Source organism: Pan paniscus, chromosome 8, assembly GCF_029289425.2.
Source record: "Pan paniscus chromosome 8, NHGRI_mPanPan1-v2.0_pri, whole genome shotgun sequence".
Lineage (NCBI taxonomy): Eukaryota > Metazoa > Chordata > Mammalia > Primates > Hominidae > Pan > Pan paniscus.
The window spans coordinates 101,956,996-101,978,242 of NC_073257.2; the positions used below are offsets into that span (position 1 = coordinate 101,956,996).

General features: G+C 39.3%; 1 long non-coding RNA gene across 1 annotated transcript in view; it reads right to left on the reverse strand.

Moving 5' to 3' along the window:
* Positions 1–20,994, reverse strand: part of LOC130540552 (uncharacterized) — a 41,874-nt gene extending 20,880 nt beyond the window's left edge. Inside the window, exons 1-3 of the long non-coding RNA XR_008954543.1 lie at positions 20,770–20,994; positions 19,834–20,056; positions 19,494–19,622 (exon numbers count right to left, since the gene is read on the reverse strand). This is a non-coding gene — a long non-coding RNA (uncharacterized LOC130540552). The remainder of the gene's footprint in view (positions 1–19,493; positions 19,623–19,833; positions 20,057–20,769) is intronic.
* Positions 20,995–21,247: the final 253 nt, after the last annotated feature.

Genomic DNA, 21,247 nt, shown 5'->3' on the forward strand with positions numbered 1-21,247 from the left:
TCAGGTCATTTAAGGTCTTCTCTATGCTGTTTGTTTTAATTAACCATTTGTCTAATCTTTTTTCAAGGTTTTAACTTCTTTGCAATGGGTTTGAACATCCTCCTTTAGCTCGGAGGAGTTTGTTATTATCGATCGTCTGAAGCTTTCTTCTCTCAACTCATCAAAGTCATTGTCTGTCCAGCTTTGTTCCATTGCTGTTGAGAAGCTGTGTTCCTTTGGAGGAGAAGAGGTGCTCTGATTTTTAGAATTTTCAGCTTTTCTGCTCTGGTTTCTCCCCATCTTTGTGGTTTTATCTACCTTTGGTCTTTAATGATGGTGACGTACAGATGGGGTTTTGGTGTGGATGTCCTTTCTGTTTATTAGTTTTCCTTCTAACAGTCAGGACCCTCAGCTGCAGGTCTGTTGGAGTTTGCTGGAGGTCCACTCCAGACCCTGTTTGCCTGCGTATCACCAGTGGAGGCTGCAGAATGGCATATGTTGCTGCTGGATCCTTGCTCTGGAAGTTTCATCTCAGAGGGGCACCTGGCTGTATGAGGTGTCAGTCGGCCCCTACTGGGAGCTGCCTCCCAGGTAGGCTACTCGGGGGTCAGGGACCCACTTGAGGAGGCAGTCTGTCTATTCTCAGATCTCAAACTCTGTGCTGGGAGAACCACTACTCTCTTCAAAGCTGTTAGACAGGGACATTTAAGTCTGCAGAGGTTTCTGCTGCCTTTTGTTCAGCTATGCCCTCCCCCAGAGGTGGAGTCTACAGAGGTGGGCAGGCCTCCTTTAGCTGCAGTGGGCTCCACCCAGATCGAGCTTCCTGGCCACTTTGTTTACCTACTCAAGCCTCAGCAATGATGGATGCCCCTCCCCCAGCCTCGCTGCCACCTTGCAGTTCAATCTCAGACTGCTGTGCTAGCAGTGAGCAAGGCTCCATGGGTGTGGGACCCTCCAAGCCATGTGCGGGATATAGTATCCTGCTGTGTCGTTTGCTAAGACTGTTGGAAAAGCACAGTATTAGGGTGGGAGAGTCCCGATTTTCCAGGTACCATCTGTCATGACTTCCCTCGGCTAGGAAAGGGAATTCCCCTACCTCTTGTGCTTCCAGGGTGAGGCGATGCCCCGCTCTGCTTTGGCTCACACTCCGTGGGCTGCACCCACTGTTCAACAAGCCCCAGCAAGATGAACCTGATACGTCAGTTGGAAATGCAGAAATCACCCGTCTTCTGCATCACTCACGCTGGGAGCTTTAGACTGGAGCTGTTCCTATTTGGCCATCTTTGAGCCTCCTCCCTTTCATTCAGGATTAATTTTTATGTGCAGATTTGCTCAATCACTTTTAGGCTCTTGAGCAGTCTGGCCAACTTGATGGGTTGGCATTTGTGTGTGTGTTGCTAAGCCTCACAGCTGCCTGATTGGGCAGCTTTACTGGTGGAGTGTCAGATTCCTTGGTTGCCTATTAGAAAATGATGAGTCTTAAGCATAAAGAAATCCATTTTAAAAAAAACACCATATAATCCTTTGGATATTTGTACAGGCAAGCTGAAATGGGACATGATCTATAAAAAAATTGAAACTCAATATATATATTTTTTCTCAAAAGTGTTTTTGTTGCAGTTTCCTCCTCAGTGTTGTGTTACTGGGAAATAATAGCTTCGCTTTCTTTCTAGTTTATTTGGCTAATTTAGGCTCAGTCTAATGATTCTCCATTTCTATGGAAAATAAGAAAAGACATATTTAACGTATTTCTAATTTTGAGTAGGTCTTTGCCCAATACAAGCATTTTGAATTATCCAGAAAAAATATTCAGAATATGATGTAAAATTGAGCTCTGATATTTCATTCTTCCCAAAGTTCTTTTACTGTTTGATAGTTTTCTGGACTTAACTGAAAGTGTAGTTTGTGTCAGAGTCTTTAGTGATTGATGACAGGTAAAAGTTGGCAGCATGACCTGGAATTTTAATGGATCATGGAGGATTGACTCCTTGAGAGAAAAATTGTCAAATGATGCTCAGTGATGACAGTATTCAGAAGACTATACGTATTCTCAATTTTAAAAGATAATGTCAAATTGAAAGTCAGCTTTCTCTAGGTATTTTATTGGTGATTGTCACCTTGATCTTTCACATTCTACATTACTTTTCTCTCCCTGACTCAACAATATATATATATTTTTTGCTAGAGAAATATGCATCCAAGTTCACGTTAACACTTTCTTCATTCACAGGAGTCTTCCTTTACCTTAAATCTTTCAACATAGGTAGGGGTGTGGCAGCATGGGCAATGGGAGTTGAAGTATTGTTTGCAACTGGGATGGATTCTTGCTCTCTGAATTCTGAAACTCTAAAAGCATTAACTTCCTGCAGGCCAGGAAGTATGAGAGATGAATCAGCCTCTTCTCCCTCCAGCATCAATTTTTTGAATCTATAAACAGTGGCTTTATTGTGGTATACAATTATGGCAAAGGCCTTCACCAATGGAGCACGTTATTGATGGCAGATGTAATAGCTAGCTAATCCTATAATCATGTCAGTAGAATTAGGAGACCATTAGAGCTTCCCAGTTAAGCACTGGGTATTTGGAGATGTTGCTGCTCCAGTATTCAGCAGTGTTTTTGATCACTGCCATTCTGCAATAGACAATCTATGGGTCACAAGCTTCCATTTATCTATTGTATCTATAGAAACTCTCCTGTCTCTAGACTCTATGAAGTATGGGCATTTTCTCCAAAACAAATGAAGCTGAGAATATGAGAGGACCCTGAGTCCAAAGATATCCCAAAAGCCTATATTCTTAAGTAGAGGCTGAAGGTACCAAGAGCTAGGAAGTCAGTGAGTTGTCTTTTCTTAGGATAAACAGTGAGATTTGCAGCAGTCAATCCACTTCTTTCTCTGGATAATAGTTGATATGGTTTGGATGTTTGTCCTCTCCAAATCTCATGTGGAAATGTGACTTCCAATGTTGGATGTGGGGTCTAGTGAAAGGTATTGGTTCATGAGGACAGATCCCTCATGAATCATCCCCTTGGTGATGAGTGAGTGCTTGCTCTAGGTTCATGTGAGATCTGGCTGTTTAAGAGTATGGCACCTCTCTCCTCTCTGTCTCTTGCTCCCGCACTCACCATATGACAGGCTGGCTCCCCTTTGCCTTCCACCATGATTGTAAGCTTCCTGAGGCCTCACCAGAAGCAGATGCTGGCACCACACTTCTTTTACAGCCTACAGAAACTTAAGCCAAAATAAACCAATTTTCTTTATTAATTATCCAGTCTCAGGTATTCCTTTATAGCAATGTAAGACTAGACTAACACAATAACCTTTTCATCCTTTGAGCAGAAGTTACAGATGGGTGGTAAGAGGGGATAGAAATGGAACAAGACAGCAAAAATGTATGTTGGGGGAAGGGGTCTTTGAGATATACATAAATCCAGGTTAATGTGCACATTTTATGCAGACTTAAGGCACATTTCCTACTCTTGCCTTTTAAGAAGACAGAAGGGCTTGAATCATAAAAAGGGAGGTCTTGGCAATCAAAATAATATACAAGTGATTGATGCTGCCATCTTCTTAACCAGGCACAAACTACTCTCAAACCCTTTGCAAACTTACTGCCTTTTTTCCCCTTTCTTTTGCCAATTTTCTATGCAAGTGCCAAGAATTTCATCAGCCTGGACTTCATGTTGGCATACTCACTAATATTTTTATTTCCTTTCATTTTTGTGGCTCTGCATGCTTTTGAAGTCTTACTCAGCTTCCCTGAAACACCCTTGGTATATTTTAAAGGCTTCTTTCCAAACTTGAACTTTACCTGTGTGATACCGCCTTCCTGCACCTTGGCTGGATCCAGTCTTAATGTTGTGATTCTGTGTTCAAACATGCTTATGACTATTGGCAGGTCCACAGGCCTCATGGCAACAAGGGCTGCATGCCAGCCTTGCCTCACTCCCCTGGTGACCTTAGTTGCTTTCAACCACAATCTCATGAGTGTAGGAACAATTGCTGGCCTTATTGCATTGGAGTATACCAGCTTTCATGTTTTAGGGCTTATCTGCCCTGATATATACCTGCATGACCTGCAAGAAGACATTTTTAAATCATTCTCTACTTCTGGATCCAAACAGAAGAAATGCTTTTCTCTTTTCCATCTTTTTGTTCTCTCATGCTTTCCAGTTCCTCAGCTCTTTCCACATCCTTTTAGGCACATGGAATTTATCCCTTTGGGCACTGTTGGTAGAATACTCTGTTATTTTCGTTTGCTTTCACAACTAAGATTTCTACAAAAATCTTGTCATCAGTGTTTAGGAATGTAGGTGACCCCCACTTTCAAATATCTGATGTTTTAAATCTATTTGTTTTTTGAGTTGGACATTTCATTTTTCACTCATTTAATGATGCAAAACAATAACCACAGGCTTTGATCACAGAAGTTCTGCTTTTACCTAGCTTTCCTAATTAAAAAAGATATTCCTAAGATTTTATTTCATAAAAGGATTATGATTTTTTTGTTGTGTGAAAAATTTGGCTGGACGTTGGTTTCAGTTTCTGAGAGGGAGCCTTTAAACCCTGGGATTTCTGAAGAGATAGGAGTGTTTTTGTTATTTGTGGTGGGCCCCTTGAAACATACCTGGGTTTACATTAGTGAGGTAACTACTAGTGGGTCCCTATCCTATTTGATTTCAGAATGGAGACTGGCCATGACAGAAAGACCAACCATGATTTAGAGGCTTGGGGCTTTGAGCCATGTGATATCAGCCTGACATCCCAATCTCTGGAGTTGGGTGGAGAAGTGTTGAAGATTCAATTAAATCATGCTGGCATAATGAAACACTAATAAAAACTCTGGATACTTGGAGTTTGGTCAGCTTTCTGGCTGGTGGTGCACACTGATATGCCGGGAGGGTAATATACCCTGACCCCATGAGGAGAGGACATGGAAATCCTGCATCTGAGACCCTCCTAGATCGTGCCCTATGTGTCTCTTATTTTCACTGGCTAGTTTTGATTTGCATCCTTTTTTGCTGTAATGAAACAGCAGTTGTAAGTACAGCACTTTCTTGAGTTCCGTGAGTTGTTATAATGACTTATTGAACGTGAGAGGGTAGTCGAAACCCCTGGATTTATAACTAGTTGATCAGAAGTGCAGGTGGCCTGGCAACCCCTGAGCCTGTGGGTGGTGTCTGAAGTGAGGGCAGACTAGGAGGGACTGTGCCCTTAACTGATGTAGTTTATTTAACCTAACTCCAGGTGGTTAGCATCAGAAGTCAACTGCAGTACTGAAAGTCATTGGGAAACCACGGAAATAATAGGCTTTGCATGGAATTATTGCACAAAAGTGTTAGTAAACAGGACAAAGTCATATTCTATTCTAAAATGCAATGAAATGGATAATTTCTACAATTTTGCAGCATCTAAATATTATGGCCACATATTCAAAACAATCACAGAGAAAACTTATTCAACAAGTTTTTTCTTGAAAAACATCTGTTAAAGAACAGGTACTATGAATGAAGTTAAAAAGACAAACCTGTGAAAATATCTGGGATAAAATATTTAATTCACTATCAAGAAAATTAGGATTGAGAATATCACCACTGAACATAATTTACTCTTAACTTACCGAATATTCCCCAGTACCTCTGAATATATTCTCAGTTGGAACTATTATAGTTCTAAGAAAAAGAGTCGATGGAAGATGTCAAGAACTTTTAATTTATAAACCATTAAGTGAAGCTTTCAAGAAGACTGTGGGCAATTTTAGAAATACTTAAAAATAATAAAACTATATTGAAAATAATCTTCAGTAAAGTATTGGTGACATGATGTGAAAGGCAGATGTGGCTAAGAAACCAGATAACTTAGGTGACTATATGCTATTTCACCCAGAATAAATCCCAGTAGACACTAGGGTGGTCTGTGAGACTCTCCTAAGGCTATTGACTTTCCCTTCCTCTGTGGTCTCCTCTTCTAACCTCTCTCCTGGACCACTTTCCTCCCACCACACCCTGTCTGCATTCTAGTTGCTATTCAGACTCTCTAGCCACACTCTGTTGGCCATAGTAAAAATGGGTGGTTAGACCACAAAACCAGAAAACATGTCTCAAGTACCCAGTGTTCTGAATGAGCCTGTACTACTGTGCTGCTGATTATTGGCAATAAAGTAATTTATTACTTCCTTTTAATTGGTTCGAACCATATGAAATTGCCAAGTAATAGTGACATAGAAAACAGGAAGTAATTAAATTAATCCCCAAATTGTATAGTCCCGATATCTCCAAATTAAATGGACAACGTCAAGTAAAATCAAAGAGAGTGCAATAAAGTAAGAAAATATGAATGGACACTGAATAGAAATATTTATATATCAATACAGGAAGCTGCATCTGTTTGTTCATTTGTTGACAGGTGTTGTTAAATCCACAGGTTTATTGTAATTAACCTGGTTACCAAGGGGCTAATCATCTAATCTAGTTTTCTTAAGAGGTTTGCTTACATTGTCTCCTCCTCTCCTTCCATCTCCATCTCCTTTCATCCCTTCTTTGATGCCTTACTCCGGCCCCCAGTCATGTTTACTTTCAAAATTTACTAGTGACTTCTAAACTTCCAGACTAAATAGCCTTTTCCAAATCTTCACTCAGTTGTGTCTGAATGGCTTTTAATAGTCAACCACCCATCAATTCTAGTACTACCCACTTTGGGTTTCTGTGACACATGCTTTCTCCCCTGCAGCTCTACTACCCTTCTGATGACTACCTCTTCTGTATTTATTGGTTTCTGTCTACTAACAGAATCTATCTTCGGCCTTCCATCCTTTGCACTCGCTCCTCATGTGAGCTCATTCACCCTTATGATTTTTTACCTCTGTAGTACTGACTGCCTAATTTCTAAGCTCACCCCAACCCCTCATTGGCTCCTCTGTGTCACATTTATAGTCACTCACTGAAGGTACTTGCATTTAAATTATCACCGTGTTCTCACAATCACTTCCAGACCACTTCCCTTTACCAATCATCTCATTTCTATCTTGGACATGATTTAAGTCTCCCAGGAAACAAGTCTTCAATACAAAAGATAAATTTTGGGAATAGGAAACTAAAGTCATTATCTTTCTTCCAAAGAAGTTTCTGCTTTCAGCTCCTTGCGGTCTTCAATGGACATGTCCTGTCCTTGCATTATGCTGTGGTCCAATAACACCCTTCCACTTCTTATTCTCCAAATGCACTCTGCCTTCCCTGAGCCTTTTCCCACACTATTCCCTTTATTAGTTTCCATGCCACTCATCTCCACCAAGAAATCCTACTTGGTCTTCAAGGCCCAGTTATTATCCTCAGCCTCCAGCCAGAATGACTTTCACTGGACACTCATCTGTACCCATTTAGCATCTAAGAATCTTCAGTGGATGGAGATAGTTCTATACATCTCTCTCTCTCTAGTGCTAGGAAGTCAGTCCCCAGGCAACTGAATCCTTATCTGATTCTCATATTTTTAAACCCCTCACAATACCCAGATTATGCTCATTAATTGTTGTTTTAATTGAATGGCATGGACTCTCCTAGGCATGGGGGTACAAAATAATCAGACTGGTTCTTATTTAAGCATTTGGGAGTCTTTTCCTACTTATTACCTGCAATTAAATGTTAATGAAGAATTACTGAAAAAATTAAAATGCATAAAGCACAGCTAATATTGTAAGAGGGATGACAGCCTGGCTAGAGACCTAGGCACGCATGCACATCATATGAACTAGTTATGTAACTACCCTTTTATTTATCCTCTGGATTACTGGTCACATAGAAAGACTGAACACCAAAATTACTGGACACACTGAAGAAAGTTACACAGCAAGAACTTACCATCACAAAAAAGACAGTATCTGACCAAACTGACAGGTTTAGTTAGAACCAATATCTACTGCAAGGTATTTGTTCACTTTTCCGGATCACTTGCAGGAGGGCCTCTGATGACAGATTACAACACATGTCTTAGCTGTCATTATGAAAGGCATGACTGATGAGTGTGCCAAGCCCAGGATTCTGCAAAGGAATTCTGTGACACTGTTATCTGGAGGGTTGGCCTGAAGTTAAACTGTGGAGTCAGTTGCTTTCTTCTCCCATCCTCAGGGCCGTCCAAGTTCCTTGTTATCCATTTCCTCTCCTGCCCTTCTCCTCAAACCTACACAAGATGCCTTTCTCACCAATTGTTAAAAAAAGATTGGGGATGCAGGGTGGAGAAATTGGAAAGTGCTAGTTTTTGAATCAATATAATACACATACATTTTTTAAGTCAAAGAGTATTTCAAGGTCAAAAACAGAAAAGAGCATTCATCTGCCCCTTTTCTTTCTTCCTCATCTGCTTATGCCATACAGGCACCACCACTTTCAACCATTTTAGGCAGTTGTTTCAGGCATTTATCTCCTTATTTATAAATAATCCATTTATTCATCTATTTATTTTGCTTCTTGGTTTTAAATATGATCATTTATTTTTCTGTTTAATTTAATAAGCTTAGAACCTCCTCTCCCCTTGCACACCCAAGTACAAAATGGTTCTATCACAATCATAACTGGGAGGCAAAAAAAGTCAACGTTTTCACTATATATATGTGTGTGTGGGTGTGTATATATAGTGAGTATAATAAACATAATATTTCTTGTAGCTTAATCTTATGGTGTGTTATATTTCCTTATAGTGTGTTATGACATTTTCTTTCTTGTTCAACGTTTTGTTTTTTACAAATTCATAAACACCTCATTTTAAATGCTTACTTTTAAACCCCTAACTAAATCAGCCTCACACTTCTCAAAATAATATTTTACAATGTAAGTAACACATCATTTATTAGTAACTTTTTTCTTTGTCGGAAACATCTCTGAAGACTCCTGCATCATTGAATCTGGACTAATTGCTCTTGACACTAACTATTCTGAGTCTGCCCTCACTCTCCTTCTAAGAAATTTCTTTGCTCTCTTCTATGTTGGATTCCCTATATCCTGGATTCTTTGTTTTACTCTTTCTTGGGTTTTGCTCTCATTTTTGGAGAGGAATGCCTTCCAGTAGCTTCCTGAGAAAGATGCATAGGAGGTAAATTTCTTAAAAGCTTGTTTGTCTTAAAGTGTCTTTTTTTTTTTTTTTTCCTGAGATAGAGTCTTATTCTGTCATCCAGGCTGAAATGCAGTGGCACAATCATGGCTTGCTGAAGCCTCACCTCCTCAGGCTTAGGTGATTGTCCCACCTCAGCCTCCTGCGTAGATGGAACTACAGGCGTGCAGTACCACATCTGGCTAACTTTTTGTAGAGGCAGGATTTTGCCATGTTGCCCAGGTTGGTCTCGAACTCCTGACCTCAAGCGATCTGCCTGCCTCAGCCTCCCAAAGAATTATGTTGCTTTTGAGGAGTTCATTGCTTTTGGTTAACTGTCTTTGGTACGTGAGCTGCTTTTTTACTCTCCTCCCCAGGGTTGCATCAATTTTCTTCCCCTAAGTCAAGATACTTCAAAGAGCAATTATAGAATTTCAAAAATAAATCTATATCACTTGGCCCCTTGCTTAAACTGTCTCACTATTTTTTTTAATAAGAATGAACACAAGAATTCATTCCTTGTGTTAGTAGAACACAAGGATAAGCTAACAAGGATGCTTTTTAAGGATAAACTTGTCTTTATGCTTGCAAGATTTGCTTTCAATAATTGCAGTTTGATAAAAGCTTCAAAACCAGAAGTTTTTGGCACTTAATACATGGCATATTACCTCCTAAAATTAGTAGAACTAAGGACGCTTCATTTTAGCACCGCATGTGCTGTCCTCAAAAGGGTCTGGAGAAGGTCAGGAATAGAGAGAGGGTGATTGCCGGTTATCTTCCAGACTTAACTACAAGTTAAAGTGAGAAGTCTATTTACTGCAAATGCATCTCACATACTACTAAATGAGACCATAACAGAGGCTGGAAACTGAAAGTGAAAGTCAACCAATCCTAACCATGCTTATTTTAAGTCTACTACTACTACTACTAATAACACTTTATTACAAATGAAAATAAAATCAGAAAAAATGCTAAGCTGGATAACATTTCAGTGCAGTTGTCATAAAATTCCAAGGCAAATAAATGTCAAGTCTCATGAAATGTAATGATTCCAGGCAAACTAAGATGCATGACCACCCCAGATACAGGGCATCTTTAATATTAAAAAAAGATTCATTTCAGAATTTGTGGAAGGAAAAGTCCAGGACCTGATAGCTTCACTGCTGAATTCTACCAAACACTTAAAGAACTAATACCAATTCCACTTAATCTATTCTGAAAAATAGAAAAGGAGGAAATACTTCCAAACTCATTGTATGAGGCCGGTATTACCCTGATGCCATGAAAGACACATCAAAAAGGAAAACAACAGGCCAATATCTCTGATAAATATTGATGCAAAAATCTTCAACAAAATACTAGCAAACCAAATTCAACAATACTTTAGAAAGATCATTCATCATGATCGAGTAGCATTTATCCCTGCCATGCCAGGATGGCTCAACGTATGCAAATCAATCAATATGGTACATCATATCAACAGAATGAAGGACAAAACCATATGATTATTTCAATTGATGCTGAAAAAGCATTTGATAAAATTCAACATCACTTCATGATAAAACTCTTAAAAATCTGGGTATATAAGAGCCACACCTAAACATAAAAAAAACATATATTACAGACCCACAGCTAGTATCATACTGAATGGGGAAAATCTGAACGCTTTTCCTCTAAGATCTGGAACATGGCAAGGAGGCCCACTTTTACCACTGTTATTCAACATAGTACTGAAAGTTCTAGCTAGAGAAATCAGACAGGAGAAATAAAGGGCATGCAATTTGGAATGGAAGTAGTCAAATTATCCTTGTTTGCAGATGATATGATCTTGTATTTGGAAAAACCTAAAGACTCCACAAAAAACCTATTAGAACTGATAAACAAATTCAGTAAAGTTGTAGGATACAAAACCAATATGCAAAAATCATATGCCAACAGTGAACAATCTAAAAAATAAATTTAAAAAGTAACCTCACTTACAAGAACCATGAATAAAATTAAATACCTAGAAATCAACTCAGCCAAAGAAATGAAAGATCTCTGTGATAAAATTCTAAAACACTAATGAAAAAAGTGGAAGAGGACACCAGAAAATGGAAAAATATTCCATGTTCACAGATTGGAAGAATCAATATTGTTAAAATGTCCACACTACCCAAAGCAATCTACAGTTTCAATGCAATCTCTATTAAAATACCAATGACATTCTTCACAGAAATAGAAAAAACAATCCTACAATTTATATGGAACCACAAAAGACCCAGAATAGACAAAGCTATCCTAAGCAAAAAGAACAAAACTGGAGGAATCACATTACCTAACTTCAAATCATACTATAGAGCTATAGTAACCAAAATGGCATGGTACTGGCATAAACACGGACACATAGAGCAATGGGACAGAATAGAGAACTCAGAAACAAATGCATACATCTACAGTGAGCTCATTTTTGACAAAGGCATCAAGAAACTACATTGTGGAAAGGACAGTCTTTTCAATAAATGGTGCTGGGAAAATGGGATATCCATATGCAGAAGAATGAAGCTAGATCCCTATCTCTTGCCATATATAAAATTAAATCAAAACAGATTAAAGACATAAATCTAAAACCTCAAACTATAAAACTACTAGAAGAAAACTTTGAGGGAATTCTCCAGGACATTGGTCTGGGCAAAAATTTATTGAGCAATACCTTACAAACACAGGCAACCAAAGCAAAAATGAATGAATGGGATCACACTAAGTTAAAAATCTTCTGTGCAGCAAAGGAAGCAATCAATAAAGTGAAGAAACAACCCACAGAATGGGAGAAAATACTTGCAACTACCTAGCTGACAAGGGTTTAGTAACCAGAATATATAAGCATCTCAAACAACTTAATAAGAAAACGTCTAACAATCTGATCAAAAATGAGCAAAAGATTTGAATAGACATTTCCCAAAAGAAGACATACAAGTGACAAATAGGTATATGAAAAGTTGCTCATATCATTGATCACCGGAGAAATGTCAATTAAAATTACAATGAGATATCTTCTCACTACAGTTAAAATGGCTTATATTCAAAAGTCAGGCAATAACAAATACTGGTGAGGATGTGGAGAAAAGGGGAACCTTACACATTGTTGACAGGAGTATAAATTAGTACAATCACTAAGGAGAACAGTTCGGAGGTTCCTCAAAAAACTAAACATTGAGCTGCCTTACTATCCAGCAATCTCCCTGCTGGGTATATGCTCAAAAGAAAGGAAATCAATACACCAAAGAGATATCTTCACTCCCGTGTTTGTTGTAGCACTGTTCACAATAGCTAAGATTTGGAAGCAACCTAAGTGTTCATCAACAGATGAATGGATAAAGAAAATGTGGTACATATATTCAATGAGTACTATTCAGCCATTAAAAATAATGAAATCCTGTCATTTGCAATAACATGAATGGAACTGGAGATTGTTATATTAAGTGAAATAAGCCAGGCACAGCAAGACAAGCACCTCATGTTCTCACTTATGCATGGAGTCCAAAAATCAAAACAATTAAACTTCTAGACATTTAGAGTAGAAGGATGGTTACAAAAGGCTAGGAAGGGTAGTAGGGGCCTGGGTGGGAGGTGGGGAGGGTTAATGGGTACAAAAAATAGAAAGAATGAATAAGACCTACTATTTGATAGCACAACAGGGTGACTATAGTCAATAATAATTTAATTGCACATTTAAAAATACCTAAAAGAGTGTAATTGAATTGTTCGTAATGCAAGGGATAAATGCTTGAGGGGATGGATACCCCATTCTCCATAATGGGCTTATTTCACATTGCATGTCTGTATCAAAACATCTCATGTACCCTATAAATATATACACCTACTATGTACCCAGAAAAATTAAAAATAAAGAAAAACATAAAAAAGAGTTTGTGGAAGGAGGTTATATTCTAGAGTATGAATTTGATATTGCGTTAAATTGCTTTGGCCTGGACATTCTGATAAAGCACAAAACAAGGATGAAGAATTTGTAAGGGAAGAGGAGAGTCTCTTCGTTAGCAGAGGAGAGAATGCAGACAGTAATATAGATTGAGTTTGCCTAAAAGTAATATGTCATGAATTCATCTTTTTTAATGACTTGAATATAATCCAATCATAATTTTGGGATTACATACCCCTTTGGTGTTACAAACAGATGTCCCAGTTGGATGAAGTCTCAGAAAACAGCAGATTTAATGAAATTTCAACTTTCAAATGCCATTTTTAGTTTGCATGGAGTCAAAGTTGCTTATTAAGTTGGCAACTTCCAAAATAATACTTGATTTGAAGAGTTAGAAATGTTGTGAACCTTATGCTAGGCCCACTGGGCTCTCTGACATTGACACACAGTGCTTTTCTGGGACAGCCAAGACTGACTTTGTGTTTGTCAAGGACAGCTGTCTATCTGAGGTAAAGGGAAAGCTTAACAAAAAGGTTCCATTCTGGTGACTTCTGTTAAAAAAAAAAAGAAAGAAAATATGTTCAGTTGAACTGAGCTCAGAAATGGGCATTTGTAAAATTGGGGAATTGTTTTAAGACTATTTATCTACCCACTTAAATACATACTACATATGTGCCCATTGTGTGCCAGACACCATGCTTGCAGCTGGTCAACAAAGCAGACATGGTTCCTTTCTCCACAGAGCTTTTCAATGAAGGAAAGGAAATATTTATTTAAGTCAAAGTAATTCTAAGGTATTCATTACCTGTCCTTCTGCCCTTCCAACAAGTTGTGCATTTCAAATTATAGATTGTTACCAAGGAGAACAGATTTTTGACAGTGTGTTATATTAGAATAAGAAATAAAGGATGTTTGAAGAGTACATTACACATCAGATAGATCTAATGGAAGTAAAAATTTAACTCACTGATGCAAAAGACTAATAGTTATAGTAACAATAATAATAAACGGGTGTTTTCCATGTGCCAGACACTGTGCTAGGAGCTCTCCATAAATTATTTCATTTACTCTTCCCAACAATCCTATATAGTAGGCATCATTTTTATCTCCATTTTTTAAAAAAGGAAAGTGACTTATTAAAAGGTTAGGTGACATACTTGCCCAAGGTTGTTTATAATGTATAGATGAGCCAAGGGTCAAACTTAGTGAGTTTGACTCTGAAATGTCAGACTTAACCCTGAAGATCTCCTGCTTTCACCAGATTCAGTATAAGTGGCACGTATTTATGTGGTCACTATGGACCAGTCTACATAGTCACCCTTTTCATCTGTAGGCTGTGGGGTGAAAGGATTGTTAAAAGCTCTGAGAAGTCCAGTACTGCCATTCAAAACATCACTTTTCATCTCCCACTGTTATCTGATCTTTGGGGTGTTGCTTTTCTGGCTGGAAACTTCTGTGGCTGGTGACATCTTTGCCCAAGTTTTGCCTGAGCCCACTGGTCTCATTCTGCCCACTTGGCCTGGGAGGCTGCACTTGGCTTATGCTACTGGCCTGGTTCCCATGCCTGCCAAATAAGGCTGCATGGAGTGGCGACGGGTGTGTGAGTGAGTGTGGGGTCTGGCCACTGTGCAATCAGGCATGTCAGCTGATGTAGTAGGGTGGGCAGCTCCAGGTGCCAGCATGGGCACCAGCTCTCTGCGAGCCTGCAGCTGGACCAGGTGCACTGCAAACAGCTTCCACAGCTGGCACTGAGGAATATAATGCTTCCCAGAAGCTTGGAGATGCCAGGAACCACAGGGCCTCAAAGAGGGAGTCACGGGCTTAACTCAAGGAGCTCCCATGTCTGGGGTCCCTGAAGGGCTGCAGCATTTCTTTCCTTCTCTTCACTTGCGACATGGTGAACAATGGGGCATATCTCATCTCTGTTTGTGTTACAGCTCTTTTAGCCTTATTCAGCAGATCCTGAGTTCTTGTCCTGTGCCCAGGAAAAATGAGGTAGGCAGATAAGTGGAGAGTGAGCATGATGAGGAGGAGCTCTACTGAGTGATAGAACAACTGAGGGGAAACCCACAGGGGGATGCTCCTTGCTGCAGCCAGGGTGTCCTGATGAGTGTTCAGCTCCTAGCAGAGAGGGTAGCTCCTCTCTGCTAGGCAAGTCATCTCAACAAGTGTCCAGCTATCAGCAGAGAGGGTAGCTCCTCTCTGCAGCTGGTTGTCCCATCATCTGAGCAGCTGCCAGCAGAGAGGAGGCCCTAGAGTGGGTGGCTCATCTCTGCTGGCAGGTCGTCCTGTTATCTCTCCATTCTCTCTCTGTTGTCTCTGCAGTTCTCAGCAGAAAGGAGGCCCTAGAGTGAGTTGCTCCTCTCTGCAGCTGATTGTCCCAATGTCTGCTCAGCTCTGGCTGAGTCCAGGGCTTTTATGGACCTCAAAGGGGAGGAAGTATGTGTTTATTGGTCCATGGGCACCCATGGAAGGCCTGGAAAAGGCGTCACAAGATTCTACTCTGGTCTGTGGGACTGGCAGCCCAGCACCCAGCCTTCAGGCCCTCCCTTGCTTGAAGGCAGCACCTTACTGGGGACCCATTCCCTCCTTTCCAGGAACCTCGCTGCTTCCTACTGTCATTCATGGCACCCAGGCTGTAGGTGCCAAGAGCTGCCCTCAGCCACCCCTGCTCAGCTTCCCTACTATGCTCATTAGCCCCTAAAGTCCAGAGGGGGCCAAGGTGGCAGGGGGCTAACATGTCAGCACTGCCCCAAGCATGTGCACACCTCACTGAGCCATGTCAGTGCCTGGGTTCAGCCCTGACTTTGCTCTGAGATCGGAATGTGCACCAAGAGCAGGCAGAAGCCAGCAAGAGCAGCGGGAGCAAGCATTTCCCACTTCTGAGCTTGCGAGGGCAAGGAGGGCCTTCCTTGGTCCCCAAAAGTACAGGGATACCTGAGTCCGCAGCTGTGGTTTGGGCAGTTGCAGCTGCACCCAGAAGAGTGGGGTTCCCACCTGCTTCTGGGTCCTGAGAGCACAGGGATGCCCAGGTTTGCAGCCATAGCTTGGTTGGCTGCAGTGGTACCCAGGGAGCCTCTGCCTCAATTTGGAAGGGGCAGGGCTCTCACTTGTCCCTGGCTCTGCTGGCTCCCTGGAGTGTGCAGCCCCAGCGCTGTCTCCCTGCAGCAGCCAGTGTGATGACAGCAGCTGCTTTAGATGGCCTGCCACTGTCATTACCACTGTCCTTACTCATGGCACAAGGATGTAATTTCTATATCTTGTCAATGCCTCTCAGTGAAAACTCTGTTTAAGAGTCCTGGCATCTGGACTGGGCATATACCTACTAAAGAGTACCTAGTTAGAAGAAGAAAACTTGCAACTCCAATTTGCATTCACATCAAGCAAATATCCAAAGAGATAGAAGTTGTCTTGTAAATGGCAAAACACTAAATATAGCTTAAAAAACACCAGGGCATGCTCAAAGTAAAGAACAGCTGAGATGTAACAGCTTACAACTCCTTTTTTTGTGTGTGTGTGTAATTGTGTGAGTCAAGCTAGTGTCACAAATATTAAATTATTCAATTAGCAGCACAAGATTAAGCCCATAAAATGTGTTAATGTGACACATCATTTCACAAATGGGATTTTAGAATGGCTTCCTGGGATTCTCCAACATGACAAAAATACCCATTAACTTTTACTGCAGCCTGTTTTAAGATCAAGGCAGAAATCAACTCACAGTACAAGGAAGAATGGGAAGAGGTGGTTGATAGTCAATGTTCTTGAGCAGTGGTTTTGCTTTTGTAAATTGCTTTGTTACTTTCTAAATTCTTTTCAGATATACAAATAAGCTGTGTCAGTTACTTAACCACTTGACAATAACGTCTACTATTTACTGAGTTCTATTCTGGTGGACAAACTGTTATAAAAAAGTTAGTTTTATGCAATGTGTTATTTATTATATATTATTTGTCATATGCCACTCATTATTCATATATCATTCATTGTTTAGTAAACATTGGAAACAATCCACCTACTGAACAGCTTGGAAATGGGTTAAGTAAACTAGGATGTGTCCACCTAATAAAATAGCATCTGGCTATTACAGTGATATTAACAAAGAGTTTGTAAAAACAAATGAAATAATTATTACACTGAATGAATAAATTAAATTATAAAATCTTATTTTTATAAAATATTAATAGAGAAAAAGACTGGAAGGAAGCATTCCAAAAGGTTTACATTATTTGCCTCTGGGTTGTGAGATATGAGTATTAGTTGTTTTTCTTCTTTTTTCCTTGGTTCCTTCTGTGTTATTCACATTATCTGCCATGAGTGTTATTTTCATAATCTCCAACCAAACTAAAAATCTTATTTAGGAGGCATTTGAATTATTCATAAGTACCAATGGAAACTTCAGTTAGCATAGATAGGTACCATTATGTTTGGGTATTCAAATAAAGTGCAACATCATGCAATTTTATTATTTTCAGTAAAAGTGATTTGTTCAAAGTATAAAAAAGTATGACTTAATTATGGTCTTTATCCAAGTTCCATTTACAGCACAAGAATTAAGAGTGCCTGAATTGCATATTGACTTACTGTCGTGCTTCCACTGTGTGAGTGTAATGTCTGGGAGCAGAGCCTTAGGAGACACTCTTCTGCTTGCTGCTCAGGTGCTTTTCCTGGAATCCCTATGCTGCCCTCCTGCACCCAGCTCAGTCCCACTCCCACTCCCACTCCCACTCTTTCATGACTCCTCTTAAAGGTCCTTCCTTTAGAGATGTCTTCCCTCACTCCCCTTCTCACTCAACGCTTAGGTGCCAAAGGAAGGTCATCCAACTAAACACCCTGCCAGCACTCTGCATTTTTCCCAGCTGCTCTTTCCACAATGAGTTTGTATCATGATCCATGTAATTTATGTGTCTGTCCTCCTGCTGTACTTTAAGCTCCATGAAAGGAAGGACTGTGTCTGTTTGGTTCCCTGCTGCATTCCCATTACCTAGCACAGAGTCTAACGCATGAGTTCAGTAACTATTTGTTGCATGAATGAGTGAATCCATCACATTTTAGAGATACCATATGTGAATTTCGAATATGTAAACATCCCCATGCAATTAAAATCTTGCTTGAAGGAGAAGCCTGGGAATTGGAACATGATAAGAGTTGGTTGTAGAGTGGAAATGTGAGGTTGTACCTCCCTTCAAACACATTAGCATTTGTGTGTGAGTGTGTGTGTGTGTGCATGTGTGTTAGTCTATTAACCATATTCTATAGTCACAACCGAGGTTTAGTAGAGGCATAGAATTCTGGATGAGTGTGAAGGCAATGGACTAGACTAATTGGGTTTGAAAACCAGTCAGATATTTACTAGATCTCTGAATATGGCATGTCATTTAATACCACTAAGTTTTGGTTTCTTCATTTGCATAACTGCGCTGCGGTACCTATTTAGGTTGTTGTATAGATAAAACAAGATAATGAACATAAAATGCTGAGCATAGAGCTCTGAAGAATTGTAGGTGTTCAATAAGTCTCTTCAGCAACAGCAGTTATTGTTACTCCTACTACTTTGTTATTAACAATTTCTAAAGTTAACAATTTTCTGAAACAAAAATTTCTCAGTGACCACTAGATGGCATTAAGTTTAATTTAAAATATAGACAGTATAGCCATTATTCATATCAGTGAAAACTTGTGGTGAAAAGTAATTTCATACATTTTGCTTTAAGTTGTGGACTTAATAAGTTGTGATTTTGCATTATTTTATGTAGAAAAATCCTATAAGAGATTATATTTGTTTCAGCTTTGTTTCCCTCAAGGATTCCTCATGCTGCTTCTCTTTATCTTTTTTGAAGTAGGAAAGTTATTGCTGAAAGTTCTGAATGATGCTGCAAAGTAAATGGCCCTCTGGGTGCACTAAGAACAAAATTACTGTTTTGTAGTTGCTGTATGATGTACTGAGGGTCAACAGCATGCCAAACTCAATGGTGACCTGGAGGGAAAGACTCTGTGGGTTTCCCAAGCTGGGAGCTGAAGACAACAGGATAGTGACTATTTCTGAAACAGATGAGTGAATAAAAAAGTGCCTGGGTAAACCCAGGAGAAAACCCAGTCACTCTGCACCCTTCTCAAGAATGCTGCACTGTAAGGAAGGTATCTGTTGTTTCTTAAACTTTGCAGAATGAAATAAATGAGCAACAAAATGCTAATACAAATATTCTCTTCAAAGACACTGGTGGACTGAAAAATTTAGTATTGCTGAGTTTCTTGTTGTGTTGTATCCATTAATTGTGGATATATCATCAAAGTTGTAGAAGAACTATATATTTAGGGTATTGTTAGAAAAAAACTAACTTAGATAACAAGTAGATTTTGATGAGTTGCATGGCTTCCTATAGGCAAAGAGGTACCATGAAACTTTACTGAAATGGAAAGATTAGTTTGTCATGATGGAAATGAACCTGAATTGGGGAATGGTCAATTTGGCAATTTTGTTCAATCTGTGAGGTAGATTGCCAAATGGTTCAGCTTACCTCCAACTGTGAACTCCATGAGAGTGTCAGAGGCATGTGCGTGTCACTTCTGAATCTCCAGAGCTGAACCTGCAGATAGCATATCTCCAAAGATGCCTATACCATCATATTGTGCTCAATAAACCTTGACTGAAAAATAAATGATAAAATATCTAGTCAGTTAGACCAGATAAAGGAATCCCATTGGGTATCAGCAAAGGGATTCTTAGTCAAGATGGTATAGCATGTTCATAACAGGACACTCCCCTTCTCTTTCAAATACATAAAAGAATATACAACATAAATAAAAACATAAAGAGGGATAAAAAGGCAATGTCAAGTTAAAAAATAAGGTAAATACCTATATGAACCAGAAATGGAACCCAAGCACAAAGTAGAGAGTGAAGCTGAAGACATTGAATGCTTGGCTGTCCGTTTGAAAACAAAGCAGTAGAGTTGGGAGTTTTGCTCTTCTGGATACACAAAGTAAATGCACTCTTTGTGGGATGTGGAAGTGGGCCTGGGCTCACTGCTTGCATGTAACTCCCAGAGATCTTCACCAGAAGAGTGATTCAGAATGCCCTCTAACAAGAAGAAAAGTGAACCCACCACAATCTAAATGTCTAGTTATTAGTCTTATAGGCTTAGAAAAGTGATTTCTTTTCTAATATAGAGGCAAGTTTTTCTATTTCTAAGAAGTAAGAGCTATAAAATATATGAATCAGATTTATATACAGCACAGTAGTGTTGTTTAGTATATGCTCATTTATGAACCAGTTAAAATTATTATTCCCAGAATAGTTAATTACTATTTTTGGGAGGAACTGAGAGTAAACCTGAATTTCATAATGAAAACAAACTGAACAGTAGATGACAGAAGTGTTCAAAACAAACTGTAAAAATTCTATTGGATTCTAATAATAAGCAGAAATTATAACAATAGCTTGTTATAACTGTGGCAAACAATACCAGCTTCCTAAAGATAAATGGCATCAGCATTTAAATGGTCTTTAGAAAATCCAACATTTTGAAACAGTTAATACTTTGTCTACAACTTCATTTTTAAGTATGCTGTTCCTTTTGTCTTGAATGTCTGACACTGCTATTCATACTTCATGACCTAGTTCATTAGTTTCTTTTATATGTATCACTAGAAAAGTGATTTTTTTTAAAAAAAAAAAGCAAATTTAGAAAGAAATCATCATTCGGATGATTCAGATAAGGCAAGCTCCCAGACATTACGTTAAAAACCTCCAAAACCCTAGAATGCAAATACAGCTAGAAATAACCAACACACTTTCAAGGGGCTCTCTCCTTTGTTGGTAGGTCGAGTGTCCCTTATCTGAAATGCTTGAGACCAGAGATGTTTCAGACTTTTTCAGATTTTGGAATATTTACAGTAATATTACTAGCTGAGCATCACTAATCTGAAAATTTGAAATTCAAAATGCTCCAATGAGCATTTCTTTTAAAAGTCATGTTGATGCCCAAAAAGTTTTGCACTTTAGAGCATTTTGGATTTCAGAATTTGGAGTTTGGAATGTTCAGCTGTACTAACCAGGAAAACAATTATAATCAGAAGTTTGCTTGGCTAGTGTGGAATCAGAGCAAGGGGAATTCGTTATATAATTGAAAAGCTTTATGGCAAGCGTTGACAAACTTCTTCTGTAAAGGGCTGGGCAGTAAGTATTTCAGGCTTTGTGGGCCATATAACCTTTGTCAAGACTACTCAACTCTGATAGTGTAGTGCAAAAGCAGCCGTAGACGATGTGTAA